Here is a 19,219-nt window from a genome sequence, read left to right on the forward strand (position 1 = left end):
TTTTGTAATTTGGTATCAGGAACATTCTGAACCTTCCTTGTTAAAATAATATCTGAAGAAAAATCCCTTTAATAGATTGCAGTAATTTGTCTTGCTAAAGAAAATTGCACAGAGTCTCTGTAATGTATCATAGTGCTTTAGTTTCTGGACCAGCACATTTATGAAACTTCAGAGTTTTCTATTCCTAAGAGCAAGATGGACTGGACAGACCTAATGGGCATTCATCATTTTTTCAGGGGACTAGTACTGTGTATATAGTCCTCCTGTTCTCTGTGACATTCTCCCTAGAAGTCTGTCCTTGGATCTGTGCATAATCCTCTAGACAACTGAGGGTAGGGGATAGTTTCTGTAAGAGAAACGCTTACGTAAACTAGAAAGAGTTGACTAAAAGAAGAATAGCTGGAGGCTGGTATAATCATCACTGGTATGAAAAAAGTGGTAAAGGAATGATTGCTCATTGTCTCAGAGCAAAAATTTCGGCAAGAAGAATTTCTTGCAAATATTAGATGTAATCTAATCTGTTAAAAAGATTAAGAAATCATCCTCATTCATTTTAAAAAATCCTATAAATCTGGGGATATTTTTTGAAATTTCCTTTTTGGCCCTACTGTAGTTCCCATATAGAAATTTATTTTTAAAGCATCCATAAAGATGAACCCTGACAGATTCAATTGTACTCATCACTGTATGTTGTTCCATAGGACAGTATCACCTTAATTTCTTTTTTTTCACATGACTTGAGTGATAAGAATATAAAGTCTGCATAAAATCGGTACCCCATCGTTCTTAAGGTAATCGCATATACATAAATATTTTGTGTAATTTTTCTCTGCTATTTCTGGAGCACCCCAACTTTATGTGAGCTTAATTGCATTATTTTATTATTTGCATTCTATTTTGTTATTTACTAAGCTCCTAGTTGGCATGAGAAATAATGAGAAGGCTTTCAGAATGCACATTAATGCAGGAGTTTTTTTCTGTGGCTGACATTTCCTATAGACCTACTGTACAAGTGTCATCTGGGAAAATAATATTTGTCACAAATGTATTAGCATGAGGAGTAAAGTAGAGAAAGAGTTTAAACAAAACCAAGTTGTTGTGTGTTTCTCTTTTTTTTTTTTTTTTGATGGAAAAGCTGTATTTCTCACACCATTGCTAATATTGCAGAAATCGTGGTAGAGATCACTTCATTACTGACCGCTCGGGCAGTATGCGGCCAAAGCTTTGACAGAACAGCCAGTGCAAAGGGTCACATAACACTATGCAATTCTGTTTGAGCCTTGAGATTTGGAAGGAGGGTCAGCCATGAAATAGGAGGTCTTTTCCCATGCACCATTATCTCACTGAGATTTAAATAAAACATTGGGAAGTGAAACAATTTGAGAGTTCTTTGGAGAATGTAAGAAACAAACTAAGCAAGCAAAGAATCACTGCTTTTGCACCAGCAGGACACTTCTCTGCCAGTCTTCCCGAGGAAACAACTTCCTGCAAAACAACCAGTAGGCAACACAGTCATCCTTATGGCAAAATACTCTTAAGAAGTAACTTTAAATGTTATTTCTGTACCTGGCAGTTTGTATATCTCTGTAAATCGCCACAACAGTGTTAAACCCAAAATCCACCTGCTACAATGCCTTCAAATTCCCATCTCAGTCATCAGCTGTTGCTTTATCATAAGTGGAAGAAAATTGTCTAGAAATCAAGTCACAATCTCCAGTCCAGCTCTTTCTGTGGAGACTGGCAGATGTAAGAACGTTTCCTACATCAGTTGTCTTTGTGGTGAATCTGACAGAAATTGTCAGCTTAGCGTGAAACTAATACTGCTGCATCCAGAATTATAGCAGAATCAGGATTTTACAATGATTAAGATTTCTACACCCAAAAGAGAAATGCCCCATCTTCTGGACGTCTTTCTATTGAAAATGAACACAAATTGTTTTACTTTGGACACAGATGATCCAAATTGCACACAAGTAATTCTGCTTTCAAAATATCAAAATCAGACACCACTGAGCCAGCTCTGTTGCCAAGAAAATACTTTTCTTCTCTCTCATGTCTTTCTCTTGCTTTTAGTCCACTCTCTTCTTCTACTACTCAGCTTTTGATCTGAGAAGTCCCTCAGCTCAAAGGAACTAGTCTTCAGTTTGATGTTTTGAAACCTTGCCTGGCCTCAGACAAGTGGGTCTAACAGCTCAGCCCCTTGTAGGGGTTAGAGATGAAATGACAACCAGTGGAGCCCAGATTTCTTCCAATCCCCTTCCACCCGAACAGAGCACTTAATCTATACAGTAACCTGAATGACGAGGCCCTTTATGTTTAGCACTTTCTCTGGACAGTTTAATATGAAGTAATTCCATTAATGTTTCATACTCTTGTTTCATTAATTTTTTGAAGGAAAAATGTATTATTAAATGTTCAGCCCCTTCTCTCTTATCAGTTCAATTAAGGTACAAGACAGACATCCACAAAGATGTCCTCCAGCAAAACCAGAATTAACAGCTGATATTTTGAGGATGAAGAAGGCTGGGAAAACCACAAAAAACAAATGGTTTTCAATCTCCTTATATATATAACACACAAAAGAAAAAAAAAAGTGCAGTTACTCCTCTCTTATTAAAGAAAAATGTTGCAGCTTGTTGTAATTGTAAATTGTAAATGTGACATAAAATCCCCTCTTCAAAATAAGTATCTTTCTTGATTAGGGACTTTCCTAAGGGTATTCAGCCTTTGCATCCCATGAAGACCTTTGTCTCTGCTCTCAGAGCATAAGCCCTTCTCTCCACTTCTTTTGTCTCCTTCACATTTCCAACTAACTATATTAAAATTCCAGCATTGTTACCTAATTGTTCGATTTCAGTCATTTTTAATGCTGCTTATTACCACTATTTATTTACTTAAGACATCCTATGACTGACTTAATTGCATGAATGGTGTGTTTCCAACAAACACCATGTCTATTTTTATGTGCGATATAGTTCGTTCAGCTCACCATAATTCAGTTGACTCTATAGTTAGATGATACAGTTAGAATAGAATAAGCAGCCCACCTCAGCATGAGAATGCAGTTTTAAGACATCGCTAGTTCTGTAAAATAATACATTATTGCATATGGTAGTTATGGTAGATCCAAAATTGCCAGGAATAGGATTGTCCCTATGGTGAACTGGAACCTGACAGCAAAAAGTACTCCAATAGTACTTTCATAAAAGCAAGGCTCATGAAAAAGCCAGTTTCAGCAAGTCTTACTGCATATAACGCAGCTAGGTAGTGGTATCAACTGCTCGAGTGTCTCAGGCAGGCTGTGCATGAACGGAAAAATTCTGTCCCAACAAACCCTCACACCAGTCTCCTGCACAAAAGCAGCTTCACTCAGGAGTGTGCCATCTACAACCTTTCACCAAAGCTATAAGGCAGGTTGTCAGAATTCCCCAGAATTGATTGCTTGTGTTCATGCCAGGACTCCAGAAACCTTAAATTCTCTCCAGTCCCCCCTACTTCCCTACACATTATGTGTGGTTCTTTTCTCTATAATTCCTTAATCCTATACAGTGCAAGCAAAGATGTAGAGTATTTTATTTTGGGGTTTTTTTAATATGCTATGCCTAATGAGAGCCTATATTCCTGTGTGTATGTTACAGTGTGTTCTGTGTAATGCCAATCATTCCTTTGAATTTATTGCCATACTGGGGAAAAGTTTCTGATTAATGAGTCTTTTTACCCATGTGAGTGAAAAATGAAGAGATACCATTTAAACCCAGTGAGTAGTGGAGGCAGGCAGAGGAATCAGCACAGTGTTGTTTATGTGTTTGACTGACTTACAGCTTGTTACACAACTAAAATAGTGAAGGAATATTCTTGCTTTACCTTTTAATAGAGCACTGTGCAGTACAGTATTTTCATCTACTGAAAATGTTTTTTATGAAGTATGTATATTTTAAAAAAGATCCCACTTGCATAAACCTGTACATCAATGACATAATTGGAAGCACTTTGTGAAACAAGTGTGTTAATACAATGTATTAACTCAGTAAAACACAAATGAAAACTGTATATTAATTGTTTTATATGCCCTCCTGTCCTCATGCTTTATTAACTTTTTAATATTACCATGTATCATGCTAGCATGTGATACTCCTCCAGATAAGGTACTATTTTTGTTTGCTTTATGAAAATAAATGAGCGTTTCAGATTAGCATTTTGATTTTGCACGAAAGCACATGTTTTTTCTTGTATTCCCTCATTGTTTCAAGGGCATTGTATCGTACCATAAAGCTGAACACTCTTTCATCTTTCTTCAGATAAAGTTGCTAATTACTTTTAATTATACGTGATATTTAAAGACTTTAAAATTCATTATTACTATCAGTATCAAATCCTAACATCATTCAGAGTAGTGAGACACTTAACTTTTTTTTAAAATGTTTCTGTTACAAAGTACAGTGATGACATACTCCACCACCGCCTCATTCCCTTCCCTGACTAGAATTTTATCAGAGTACAAATGTTAGGAAGCTCAATGAAAATACAGTTTAATGCAGGCAGTTAAATTGCCTGGGAGGAAACAGTGAATACAGCCTTTTTTAAAGCCTTTCCCCTCAGGCCATTAACTAAGAAACTGGTCACTAACTGCTGGTAACAAACCATTTTGGAGGGATTATTGCTATTACCAGTATTCAGTGGTTTATGGCTACATTTTGTTAAAGACATTAAGAACTGTAACGTGGATGGGCCCACAGTATTGGAAAAATCATTCTTTTCCCTTGTGATTAACAACAGTTTTTCTTCCAGTCTAGATGTCTCGAATAGCGGGTTCATTATTTGTCATATCTCTCAATGCTGTAAAAATGGCTTTTCATTATGGCCAGAATTCAAATTAAAAGAGTGAAACTATAACACCGACTTCTGGGAATGTATGATTCATGTAGAAACCACCACATGTAGACTAGATTTCAACTATTTCCAAGAATTTTAGTTGCCACTGAGAACTGGTTGACAGAACAATATAGAGTAACTTTCCCTTCCTGTGATCAGCTGTTTCTTGGTGAAGGCATCAGCACTGCTGAAGGAATAAACAAGGTTATATATTCATTTTATATAATGATGTAGTATAAGTTTAGGTGTAAGAAAGGGGTTTGGATCAGTATGTTTCTAGGACTCTACAGTTAGTTCCATTTCCTAATTATCGTAATTTCCATAATCTATAGTATTAGCAAAGATGGGTCAGCCTTAGCTGTAATGGGAAGTGCAGAATTGTAGGAAGTTCAGCACTTAATTAGGAGAAGTTCTGTGAGCTCCAAAAATCTTCCTTTTATTCTTTTTTTAAGGAACTCCATCTAAAAAGATATTTTGACAGTTTAGTTGTATAAATGATGTTGTTGAGTTAGAATATGGATTACAAACACATTATTTGCATGGGAAATGTGTTTTTCATTCTATTCTATCCCCCTCCATCTTTTAATTCTTTTAAAAAAACATAGATCAGAATATATCATTAGCTGTGCTTCTTAGTGAACCTGACTTTTCTCGAGAAATTTACATCTTTCTCTCATTTTCTGTTAAGGTTTCTTACTCTGTTTTCTCACCTAAAGAATTATAATGAGGTAGACTGAATGAGATCTATGGGGAAAGCAGTGGACCTAGAGACTAAAGGTAAAAGGATGATTGATGGTATGAAATTACCATAAAAGTACAATCAGGATCAGATTTTAAAATGAATTTTTAAGCAGCCTAAGAGATACTCTTTGATTTGTAGTCTGGTGGAATGGATAATGTCTCATTCAGTGGATAAAGTTTCTCACTGTGTGACTTGAGCCTTTTCTGATCTTTCTGACTGGGAGTAAAATGGAACCAAAGCATAAAGTGGTTTTTAATGCTGAAAATATCAAACACAATATTCTTAATGTCAAAACCTAGGCATAGCAGGTGAGAAAAGAAAAATAAATATAAGAAAATTATAGTGTTGGTATAAATGTATTAGATAAACACACTATCTTCTTAAGTATCCTCTTGATCTCTAAAAATATTTTAAACATAAGTAAGGAAAGGGTTAGATCTTCATGTTGATGTGAAAAAACCCTGAATCTTTAAACAGCTTAAGATTTAAGTATTTGTGAATTTGTTACAAAAATCCATAAAGCCTACCAAAATACTCAAATACAGGGCAAATGCTATAGTTATGTCTATTTGAGCAACGCATGATGTGTCTTGTGATGTCTATGTAACCAACAACAATTTACAGTGTATTCAGTGGGTCAATTAAAACAGAGCTTAGTGGGTATTTAAAAGTGTAAACTACTCTGTGAAATTATTCCTGTATAATTGCATCAAATGCTAAAATAAATTTAGGAAAGTTTTAAGTTGAAATTAAGACATTTTTATCTTTCTAATTTAGTACATACACATGAAGCAACTAATTGGCTCTGTAGGACTGATGTTAGAAATTATTACATTGTTGATAGGCTTTTTCTTTCAGGAAAATTCTTGCAACTGTGAATTCTTGTTTTTTCTCTCCCCACGCTGTAGTTTTACTTATTCAATTTAGAGGACTTAAATATGATGGTAACATGTTAAAATAGGGATTCTGTTTTGTAAGCTAATTTACTCTTCTTTCATGTAAAAGGAAATTTATGATTAATTTCCTCTCTACCATATCTCTAATAAAGAAGGGTGTATATACCATTTATGGATTAACCTCAAAGGATTTATTTTATGGATCCTTATTATATGGGTGGATATTGTGATATTAGAATTCAGACAATATTTTAGAATAGTTTAGCATTATAAAAAAATCCTAAGATTTCCAACAGTTGCTTCTTATGACAGTTTTCATTTTTTTCCCTCCTACTGACAGTTCCCATAATGACTTTAATCATAGAGTCTGGCAATGGAGCAGGTTACTGAACAGCAACAAACTCACTGGTCAATGTCGGTGTCACTTTTCTGGGAGCAGGACTTTTTGAGCATCAAGGAACTAATTTTAACAGCCTGCTGGAAAAGTGTTAAGTGCATTAACTCCCTGTCAATCACATTTTTAGCATGCTGGCCAAATTATTGTTATTTGGCTCGAGACATTCTATTGAAACTTATTTGTATGGTATTCTTATCTGTGTACCTTATGTGACTAATGATGATTGTTTATGGAGAGGTGCCTGTCCAATTATTTTTGAAGGAACACAAGAATGCAGAATGACTGGAAGCATCAGGTTTTTGCCAGAGAATGCCTCAGGTAAGAGGAGAATGGCTAGAGGCTATAAGGAATCACAAGAGACAAGTCAGAGTCGTAAATTGGGAAACTGACATATCTCATCTAATATACTTGCTAACTAGGCCTTTAAAAACCTTGACATTTAACTAAGTTTGTGGAAAAGTTATAGATTTTGTCCTTTTCTATTGGCTATAACTCATTAATGTGATGAACTGAGGTGTTTATAATCATTACCAGCATTAGCAGACTAGCATATGGGATCATTTAGAGATCCAGTTAAGCACCTAACAACTGCTCAGTTGTTTATGTAGGTTGTGCCTTTTTCAAAGTCAAGTCAGTCAAAAATGATATTGCAAGTTATTTACCCTTTTGGTACTTCAGTGTGTGAAATGGGATGAAAGAACGCTGGTATTCAGCTGAGGCATTTAAATAATGCTTTGGAAGTCCTGGCCTGCTTAGAACAGACTGCAGTCTTTACAGTAAAACGGAAATTTCTGATTGTTTCAAGAAAAAAAAAAGGTAGTATAAAAACAAACTTTCTAGTGAATGCTGCCTATTAACTCAAATAGATTTAAATACATTAGGGACTTAACTTTTTTTTTGTGAAAATAAACTTTTCATTTACCCATTAACATTTCAAGGATAAGACTTACTGTGTAATTAAACACATAACCTGCTCTGATTCTGATCCTGTGTATACAGATTTTTATATGGGTGAAGAAAATCTAATTTCCATGTAAAAAATAAACCAATAAAAAGTCAAGCATAGAATTCGGCAAAATGAACAACAAAAGGAACCCATTGCAGTACGAAAAGTGGAGACGATCACAAAAAAAGCAGGAGGAGGCACTATAGCACAATAGCCAGAAAACAGTATGTTTTAATTTCTGAGTAGCTTTTCTGTCTGAACAATTAATTTAAAACAATATCCTTTGCAAGCAAGCAAACGTTTTCATGCTTAGGAGTTGCTATAATCATTCCAAAAAGCAGGGAAAATGTGAAGGCAGCTAGTCAGTGGGGGTGGGGGGGAAGCTATTAGGGATTGTTTTCCCAGGGCAGGAAACTGAAATTCAGTAGGAAATGGCATTTTGACAAGCACTTTGTATTTCCAACCAAAATGGAATCTTGCTCATTTAATGCAACTAGAAAACAGTTAATTGAGGCAAAACCCCCACTTAATCTTACGTGTGAGAAACTGTATTGACTTTTATAGGATTGGAGTTAACTCTTCCAGCCCTAAGAATTCATTACTTTTAGCTAATGTACTTTGGAACATGAATAAATTATACTGTAACATATTATAGTAGGAGAGAAAATGACTACTACTGTTCAGGTTGTGTGACGTTTTCCATGCTACCCCCATTTTCAGCAGCCCGTAACTTCCTGAAAACTTCCAGCTGCTGGGTGAAATTTTCATAGTTTATGTCTCTGTTGAACTAAAGTTATTTTTGAAAGTTTGAGGGACTCATTCCATTATTTCTGGTTACATGCAAATAAAAACATATAGCCCATCAGGCAAACATTCTTGTTTCTTCTGCACTCTCCTGTCATCCAAATGGAGAGTGGAAAAGGGATCCTTTTATATGAATCTGTGGACTGCAAATGAATAATTAAATCTCTGCATTTGAGTAGCCTAGCTACTTTTGAAAATAATAAAAATCTAAAAGGGATTTCCAGGTGTTGTCCACTGTGCTGTTGAATTCCCTAAGCTCTTTGTCTTCAGCACATTTTTCATGTGATGATCACACAACCTTTTTAAATATAAGTGTTTAAATATAAGTGGTTGCTTATGAATAACAATTACTTGGCAGTATTTTACTGGTCTAAGATTGCTAAAGACTCTATGTTGGGTTATACCCAAGTAAGACTTCAGACGTAGTGAAATGAAATCACAATGTTCCAGTAGGTGTAGGCTCCTTGAAATGCTACGTTCCATCATGAATCTAGTCTTTCAGAGGAACGTGTTCAGATGGCATGTTAATTTTCTTCCAATTACACTGCAAGACATTATCCAGTTAGTTAAAGAAATAATTGTAAGCAACTTGGAAAAGGCATTTATGCTTGCAAAAAATAAAATCTTACTGTTCCAACTGTTTGTCCCACCCGAGGAGTTCAGTTCCACGGGGATTCTGGTAGGAACTTTCACAGAGGTAGCAGACTCCTAAGTATTAGCATTTACACCAGAAACTTGGCTACAAATTATTCCCAGCCAGTGAAGAAATAGTAAGCACATGATTTCACTCAATGTCCAGAGAAAAACAGTAAAATATTTTAGCAAACTGCTTGCAGGTAATCTGCAGGACAGGAATGACTGTAAATGTGATTTGGTATATAAATGCTTTAGGTAAGAAAGGAAATCATTCCTGTCTCAAGAGGCTGCAAATTAGGCAAGCAGTCAAAGCAAAAGACAGGCAAAACATGCATGATCATATATGTAAGTGTTTGTGTGTGTTACTGTTCTCTTTACAGTTCCCTTACCTTTTTTGTGAACAGAACATGAATGGTATGTGAAGACAACTGTGAAACCTTCAGGCAATATGTTCCCCAATCTATAGATATTGTGTTTAAAGAACAAGAATTTTACTATGAAGAGCAACGTATAGCAGTAAATACATGATATATAGGCCTCTTATTTCTGCTGTACTGGTCTCTGTCACTGAATACTCTGAAAAGACCTTGACAGATCTCACAACTTGTTCCCACTTCTGTCAGAAAGTATTTTTCCTATTACTAGCAGCTCAACTAGTAACTCAACAGGAGGAACTCTTAGTTCTTGTTCAGTATAATTCCTCCGTCTTCTCCTAGGTCTTGCCCAGGAGAAGACAGAATATGACATGTATCCCAGACATACTTTGCTGTGCTGTTTCCATCATTATAATAACATATCATCATTCTTCATAGACTTCCCCTAATTCTTAATTAGATCTTCTCCAGACATCATTCTCATTCACTAGCCTGAAATTAATCTTATTATTCTATTTTGATGTCATTCAGTATGTGTTTTAGTTATCCTTCCTAATAAGTTCTTGTGGTGTTACTTCCATATCAATCAGCAGGCATCATAAAGTTTTGTTAGCATTGTCGTTTGGTAGATGTTCAGAATCAAAAATCTCTCTGAAACAAAAGGTCTAAACATTATTACTCCACCTGCCATGATCTTCCATTTCTCATCAGTAAAATAATCTTCTTTGCCAGTACAGACATGACTGTCATAATCAGCCCCTCCCTGAAGAATCATGCAGATACCACCCATATTCTTGAAGGGGTTCTAACCTATGGCTAATTAGACTGTGATGGGCTGCTCCTTGTTCTTTTAGCTTTCTGCTCTTTGTTTAATACTTCAGCAAATGGGTAGCAGAATAGAACATTTTGATGGGCATCAGTTCACAGGTCAACATCTTACCATAAACATTTTTACATCAGCCTTCTAAGAAAATATGCTAGTCTGGGAAACTACGTAGCTAAGAAACTGTCACAGAACCCAGTCTGCTGCCCCAGCAAGGCACGCAACTGAACAGAGGGATGAAATGATGGAAATTGCACCAGAGCTTGTAGGATAAATGACATATGCTTGGGTTTTCTTAGTGCCAAGTGCAGCGAGGCTGCTTTATCCTACAAACTTAATGACACTTCTGTGACATTCAGCTCTGGAGATACATATTATTAATTTAAATTAAATGACTGAATAAAGGTAACAGAAATATTGACTGCAATCACTAGAAATAAACCCCTTTGAAGAGGCAGCCTGGAAGGGAGGACATCTTTCCAGAATGAAAAAAAAGATGAGAAAGAGTTGCTTTCTTTCCTCCTTAACAGAATTAACTGTCTTAACAAATATCTCTTAATTAATAAATTTGGACAAGAGATTGGGAAAGCAGTTTCTTTTAAAATTCTGAATCTCATCTCTCTTTCTGCATTTACAAAGCAAATGTATAAACAGAAAAGAGGAAAAACAATATTCCAGTTCCTGTCAATTGTTTGCATTTGGATTAATTCTTTAAAATACATCTCCATAAATGGCAGTGGATTGTTACATCTTTCCCTGGGAAGTCAGGTGAACCGCACTGTGCCAAGTTTTTATGCTGGGTCTAACCTTGCAGTTAGCCTTTTCTTTAGCCGTAGACTAAAGCCTTAGTCCCCAACTTGACCAAAATTCTAGCTCCAGTCCCAAGTTTCATTGCTTAAATAATATATTTTGTTTCAGTATTATTTTATAGCTCTTATATTGTGCTTTATATTGGTTGATTGATAGGACTAGGTGAGTAGAAGTTAATTATTTGGAGTAATAGCAGCAGTAAGTTTAGAAAGAGATATGAAATCTTTTTGCATCAGTATGCGGTACCATCTGCTATTGTGTAGGTCAGTGAAGTTAGTAAAGAAAGTTAATAAAAGATGCATACAGTATATTAACTAAATTTGTAAAAGCATTTTTCTGGAAAGGAGTATGTATAAGTCTTCCCGTAGAAAGTTAATAAAACAGCAGCTTAGTAGATTCAAACCCTACGAGTGTCTAAGTGCTCTAAATGCATTGGGCTGCCCACGTTGTTTTCAGATTGGCTGCTCTGCTCAGCATGCAGGCTTAGCACTGTGCGTGTACAAGCTGCTGACTTCAGTGGGGCCTTTAATCCTACACATGAGTGTATCTCTTTCTGCTTTACAATTCCAAACAGATCTGAGACATGTGCATCACTGGACATGACTGGAATAATTATAGGGAAGGGACTGGAAAAGTACATGGAACATTTGTATTTTTAGCAAAATAGCACTTGTGGATACACTTTATAACTAGTACTTACACTTAACATTTTCTTGTCTAACTAGGGTGTGTGAGAAGAAACAGAGTATAACCTGTTCCGTGTGTCTTCCTTAATTCTGTCATATGTGAATGTTTACAAGTGAGGAATGGAGAATCAGCAGCCATGGCACCCCTTGTGTCATTGTGACTGCCTCTGCAATGTCCACGCATGGGTAAAGCTGTGGATTGATGTTGTGGCATGGGAGAATGGAGAGACAGTGCTGGACGCTGGATTAAGCTCTATGCCTCCCATCCCCTTTTCCAGTACCTCTTTTGTACCACTGTGCTATGTTTTTCAGTATTTTGGGTAGCGAAAGAGAGTCCTATGAAGCCTCAGAACTGTGAATCTGGTGTAGGGAGAAGTGTATGAAGGCACAGACGGGAGGTTCAAGATGGAACTAAAGCTGAGACAGAGGGTGAGAAGTGAAGGCGTTGAGGAAGAGAGCCTTTGGACCTGCTAACAAAAAGGAAAAGAAGGAACCTCTTTTGCAGTAAAGAGCAAGTGCAGGCAGAAGGAAATGGATGACCTAATATGTCTTTCCCCACAGCAAATTTCTGTGATCTGAGGTTCCAGATAGTTTGTTCTGATACATCATACGTATGTTAGTTTTTATTATATGGCTTGATCTTGACCCACTTGAGTGAGTAAGTGCTTTTGCTCACTTTTGTTCTCTACATCCAAAACATAAACCAGTACATGTCTGTTAAGCAGCTAATCCTGTATATTTAAAAAAAAATGTGGCATTTGACTTATATATGCAGGCCTTCCTAAGGGGAATCAGCATGACCCAGGGGCAATCGCCTCAAGTTTGATTCCATTCCTGACTCTGGTGGACTCTCTCACTGGCTTGCAGGACAAGCTTATTCTAATCACATGAAACTCAGTGTCTTAGTTTCCTCATCTGTAGGACTTGAATAATAACTTCCATTTTATTTGTAAATATAGAACAACACTTTAGAGAAAGAGATGTTATTATTATTAATTGAATCAATTATGCCTGAATCCCAAGGTATTTACTAAGTCTAGGCAACACCCTTCACTGGACGAATGAGACCAGCAGGCTAGACAGAACACATAAATCCATGTGTATGGAACCATTAATTTAATCTACTTATTTTTATCTTTTTTTTTCTTCCTCTCCTATAATGGTACACCTGGTACTGTTGTGCTTGAGAAATCTAGGCTTGGTCATTTATAGTAACTATGTTGTACATAATTGTTTATAAATAACACACAAGCATCTTTGCAGTATCCAAGACAAAAACCATCCAACTCTCCTTATTATGTTCTGGTCAGTTCCTTATCTCAGTGCATTCTTGGCACATGTGCAAGTAATCTGTCCGGTTTACGAGGGGGTACATTGTCTGATTTTATTGGTGAAAACGGTTTTAACAGCCTTCCTTTCTGAAAATAACTCTGAGACACTGACATTTCCATTAGATTCATGTCTATTTTACTGAAGTGGTGTTCTTCTAACAGCCTGTTATGTTTTTCCTCCTTTTGTTCATTCATTGCTAATAAAGCAGCCCCAAGAGTCACTTTAGCTGTATCCCAAATTATCTTCAGTTGCATGAACAATATTATTTAGATCAGAGAATACTTTACTTGTGCAATTTTATTTTTATCAACACTTAAGTGATTCCTTAAAAGGCAGTTATTATATCTTCAAAACTTTCAGTCAGTGTTTCTGTCTGTAGTCTTTGATATACAATCGCCTGATACTCAGTATACCAGGCCGTAGGAGGTAGCTTTTGTTTTCATTATTGATCAAGAGTAAATGATTTCTCAGAAAAGAATTGCAAGGAGCATACAACACTTTTTTCCCCTTGCAGGGGTTGCTAGCAGCAGTATCAGGGAAAGGGTTCCGTTTACTATCTTTAAAAATTGCTTACCCATTGCAGGTTTAATTGCAACAATCTTCTGGTCATTGAAACCTTCTCTTATAGCTAACCTAATCTGAATTCAGATAGGTTGGCATGAACTGCTCAGACCAATGTGTAGTTGATATTAAAAAGCACAGATTAATTTTAGGAAAGCAGCTGGCCTCAGTTTTCCTTTAAACGATATTTACCATTCGCTCCTTAATGACTATTGTTTTCATAAGTCTTATTTGCAGCTTAGAATCTCCCCTGCCTCCCAGTTTACATTTTTCTAAAACTCTTTCAAACATAAAAAAAGAAGATATTCTCACCTCCATACTGTCAAGAAACCATCTGTTACTTACCCATTTCCCAGGATGATCAACACAAACAAAGAAAGGGGACAGTTTTTAAAGCACATGCATTTAGCCAGTATCAGGCTTATCAGTAAATTTTCACCAACATCCACCTCTCATGAAATGCACTGTTACCCCCATTTATCAATGGAGAACGGAAGTAGAATAAAACCATTTACTCCACCTCATACTGAAGAGTTATACTAGAACTAGGACAGAGCCTGAATTCCCTAATCTTGGTAGAGGGCTTTAACAATGCATCACACAAAATTGCTAACTGAAAAAATATAAATTTGGCAATTGAATTAAGAATGCCTCCATCATTATATGAGGAGGAAAAGAACAATTTGTTTAATATTTCACTTCTTGTTTTACACGTCTTTAGAAGTCTCTCTTAAACTGCATATGTTTTAGGGTGTCTGATTGTACTGGGGTTGATTTTTTGTGGGGACAGGCAATTTCTCGAATACTTCGGGACTGGTGGAAGAATGATTTTCAACCCAACAGCTTCAAGAGTGGCAGATGCTACTGTGTCTCTGCTTTATGTAGCCTGTTTGCAACTATCACTAGGGCTTTGTAGATCTATTGGAAGGATGGAGCTGGAGAAGTAGTGTTTGATGGCTGTGAAGCAATTTGTGTTGGATTATTTGTGGGTGAAAAGAGGCTTCTCTTGTCTAGTGCTACTAGTATGCTTCATTGGATTCTGGAGATTGTGACTAATTAAAGTAAGAAGCAGGTAGTCTTTTCTCAAAAGAAATTGTAAGTCCATAAATAAAGCATAACCTGACTGCAAAGTCATTATTGTAGGGAATTACTGTGTTGCCATATTCATTACAGCATACAATACTATCTACATGTTTGTAAATTTATCATATTGGTTCATTAGCATGGTTGTCCTCCCAGGCAAATTTTAAGACTTTGTAAGTACTGTGTTTTTGTCTTAAGTCTTCAAATTATAATCCAGGTTTTAATATATATATATATTAATATATATATAATATATATATTAAACTGCTGATGCATTGCCTATGGTAAATATAAACAAACTTACTTGAAAATGAACACCAGTTTATTTGTTAAAGTTATCTGGCACATTAATGGGATATCACTATCATTATCTTAGTGGAGGGCAGAACAATTAAGTCAATACTTAGGGCCGAATTCTCTCGTGTCACTATTGACAGGTAAATGAGCGCTGTAACACACCTATGATGAGAACCAGCCTATCATGTCTTGGTGGTCTAGATTTTATGCTGTGTAATTTTCACATCATACAAGATGTTCTGATTGTCGGACAGAGCTGCTTGGCGTAGACCTTTTGTCTGGTTCTTAGAAAGATGCAAACAGCTCTCACTGAAAGCATTTTTGGTGCCTGGGCTTAGCTCTTCTATGGTTTTCTGACTGTTCTTATTGGGAGGCCTGTTTTTGAGCATAGTTGAGAAAAGCCACTGACAACAGCAGATTCTTTCATCATGTTGGTCTTTTTGTCCTCTGACAAGGTTGACAGTCAGCAACTTAATATGCAATGGCTCTAAATCTTGCTAAATTATTAGCCAAAGGCTATCATAAGTCATACACTCCTAAAGACTGAGAAGTGTTCTAGCTAGGGAGCCTTTCCAGATTTAATTCAAGTTACTCTTTGAGTTAACCTAACTGAAATAGAACAGCCGTTTTGCAAATGGAAAAAAACCCAACAAACCCTAATATATGTGTCATTTTTTTAATGTTTATAGGCCTATACCTACTGAAAGTTTAACTTTGAGGATCACAAGGGATCAGAATATATAAACATCACCTTTATAATAAATGTTAATAGAAACATAGAAAAAAGTGAACTGCAACGCCTGTATTCCCTACTGCTTTCTGCTCAATCTAAATACTTTTTTTTTTCTTGTCTTTGTAGAGCCAGAAGATGATTACAAAGCTGCATTAAATTTCTTTCCCACTGAAACTGAGCAGTTAGCAACAGGTAACTACAGTCAAATAACTGTAGTTTTCCTTAGCATACACTTTACAGTTGGAAAGAAAGGCAATGAGTAACTTCTAAAAGCCACGTGTAATACCCTACAGCTTTGGTGCTTTAACTGTTTGCTTTTTCTGACTTATGAGGTATTTAAAAGATTTCACTGGTGTTTGTTGCCACAAGACTAAGCACACTGAAAATGTCTATGCAGAACCAACACTTAATGTCTTAGTGTTACACAACAATGGGGTCAAGTTAACACTTCTGTCTTTGGCATCTAAAAGCCATAATACCAAACAAATGTAGACTTATACTCTTCAGAGCATATTTTTGTCTCCCTTGCACTGGAGTTAAAGGAAACACTTCCATGAATTATTGTGTGAGAATTCTCCTGTGTTTTCTTCATACACATGGGGTAATTTGGGGAAAGAAGGGAAGGCAACCAGAACGTCAGTTGAGCTCATCTGCAGCCATGCTGTTGAATAATTTTGTTAACAACTGCTGTGTTCACTGAAATTCTGGCAAACATCTTTCTGATGGCTATTTGGACTGAGAAGGACCTCTGACTGCCTTCCTCCCGCCCCATGAAATGTATGCTAGAAACTTGTGCTGGTAAAATATTTAAGAAACTGAGTGAAATCTTTTAATGAATACACACAAAATGGACTTAAATTATATGATTACAAGATCATTTTGCCTAGGCTATTTGTCACCCTCACACCAGTTTTCATGTGATGAATCCTTGGGGAAGGCAAAGAGAGACAAGCCCAGCACAGTGAGAGCTCTGATAGTCCTGTAGTCATTTAGCGCACCGCCTCATGAGGCTGTTGTGACCTGAGGTCAGAAGTGTCATTTAAAATTGTCAGGCACAGGTATGTGAGTGTCACTAGGCCAGATCCATTTCAGGAATCGCTTTATTGCAGTCAGGGAACAGGCAAGGATGGTGAATGTTGATAATTAATTGTAGTTTACACTTCAATGCAATTAACACTTTCTGATGTGAGTGAGTAACATTTTAATGTGAAGATGTTACTTTGTAATCCCATTTTTATTTAATACTTATTGCCATATGCTGTATATTTTGTTCTTTTAAATAGTGTTAATATTCTCTTTGCATTATAGACAATAGTGCATCTCGCTTTTGATTTATAAAATATGCTTATGAGACTAAAAGCATGTACAGTATTAAAATACATTAGACTAATAGAGCCACTCTCAATTAAAAGACTCTCCAAAAATGCAGTTTATGGGCTCAACAAAGTCTCTTCAAAACGATCAGCCCTCGAAGCTTCTGGGGGAACAATCTGGGGCTTTTTTAGTCATCAGGGAGCTGAACTCTGAGCTCTCTCTGCTCAGCACAATTCATAGCTGCCTAAATAGCTTTATAATTCAAGAATTTCATCTCATCTGAAGCGTCAAAGTAGAATACAAATAGAGAAGTGACCTTTAATCAGTAACTTAAACCATAAAACTCATGTATTTGGAAACTGGACGCAACTGCAAGCTTCCCTGGGAGCAATCCCACCACAGCAAGCAAGCAAGCAAGCACATCCTGTACTACATGAAGAGGCATAAGATTTAGCTCAGCTTGAATGCATTACAGGGTGGAGATGAATCTCCAAAAGGAAAATTTGTGGGTTTCTTTGCCAAATAAACATATGAAGAAAACACTTTTGGCTACTGATATATTATTTGTCCAACAAAAATAGACAAAAATCCTACTTTGCACACATTTCCAGCAAAAATATGTCTTTCCCATCAGGTATATTTCAACAGAAGCCTCATAATAAAAAGCAAAACCTCTAGCAGCCACTACAGTGTTTGTTGTCTCTCTAAAATGTACTTAGCAGCAATAGCTTCTACATGGGTTTTATTGTTTTCATTTAAATAAAAGATTTTTACAATAAAATTTCTGATGAAGAAGAAAGCAAATTCTTTTAATGAAAAGATTGAAAAAGATACCATTCAACTAATGCAACACAAACGACTTCAAAATTATAATGATAAGAGAAGAGAAAATTTCTATTCATTTTTCAGGCACAGTTCTCATAAACCAGATATACACAAAATAATCCTTTGTAGCTGTTGCTTAAAGATACCCCGGCTCCAAAAAATCTCTGTATGCTGGACCAAAGTGTGCATGCAGTGTCTGGTAGCTTTATGATACTTAAAAGAAAAAAAAAAAAACCTACAGAAGAATGTGCAGTGTAGTATGACTAGAAGAAAAGAGATTTTTAGATTTTTCCTCTGTGAGGCCGTGTTGGCGGTGTTCATATTAATTTAATTTTGTGACTATGTTTCTTCAGTAAATATTCAGTCCTGCTGTAACAGATGATTTGGGATTGCATTGGCAGAAGGAGCTTCAGCTTTCATTTTTACATTCTGCTGTTGGTCATTTCAGGCAGCATTCAAGGGATGTGCATATTAAAAGAAAAGGCACATCAAGCACATAGCTGCTGTATGAGGGGCGCCTTCATTTACATCACTGGAATGTAGAACTCCTTTCAGAAGAGTAAGATGAGGCCCATGAGGCCTGAGCCCTCACAGGCTTACAGCCACGTCTAGTTACTCGTCAATGCCAACGGGTTCTGTATGCACAGAGAGGCTCAGAGAGGACACACTTCTGCTGTATAGACCCAGCAAAAGACAGCTAAACAGGAAGGCTCATATCGTGCCAGCAAGGGTACAATAAATAAAAAGAGCTGATCTGTAATACATATCTCCATTTGGGCATTTCTAAATGAGTACTATGTTCATCAAGCATCTTTTGAATAGCAGATACTTTTGGAAGACTGCACACTGTAAGAGCAACTGCTGATTGCCGTACTGCTACAGATAAACAAATCCTGCCTACTGGCTATAAGTATCAGAAGCGCTTGCTAAACGCACGTGCTGTCCACAGGATCCAGAGTCACAAAACTGTACTTGACAAAGAATACACAACCTGAGCACAGGTTAATGTCAGCATTAGGGTAAATTAGAAGATAGGATATTTGCCCAAGAGGAAATTCTGGCATTTCTGAATTTTTGTCTTAAACCAG

The 19,219-nt window shown here is 36.4% G+C and overlaps 1 long non-coding RNA gene across 2 annotated transcripts in view; it reads left to right on the forward strand.

Moving 5' to 3' along the window:
* LOC135313286 (uncharacterized) overlaps nt 1-19,219 on the forward strand; it is a 51,328-nt gene that overhangs the window by 22,220 nt on the left and 9,889 nt on the right. For both annotated transcript variants that reach the window (XR_010372904.1, XR_010372905.1), the window contains exon 3: nt 16,119-16,184. This is a non-coding gene — a long non-coding RNA (uncharacterized LOC135313286). The remainder of the gene's footprint in view (nt 1-16,118; nt 16,185-19,219) is intronic.

This window comes from Phalacrocorax carbo, chromosome 4 (assembly GCF_963921805.1).
Source record: "Phalacrocorax carbo chromosome 4, bPhaCar2.1, whole genome shotgun sequence".
Taxonomy (NCBI): Eukaryota; Metazoa; Chordata; class Aves; order Suliformes; family Phalacrocoracidae; genus Phalacrocorax; species Phalacrocorax carbo.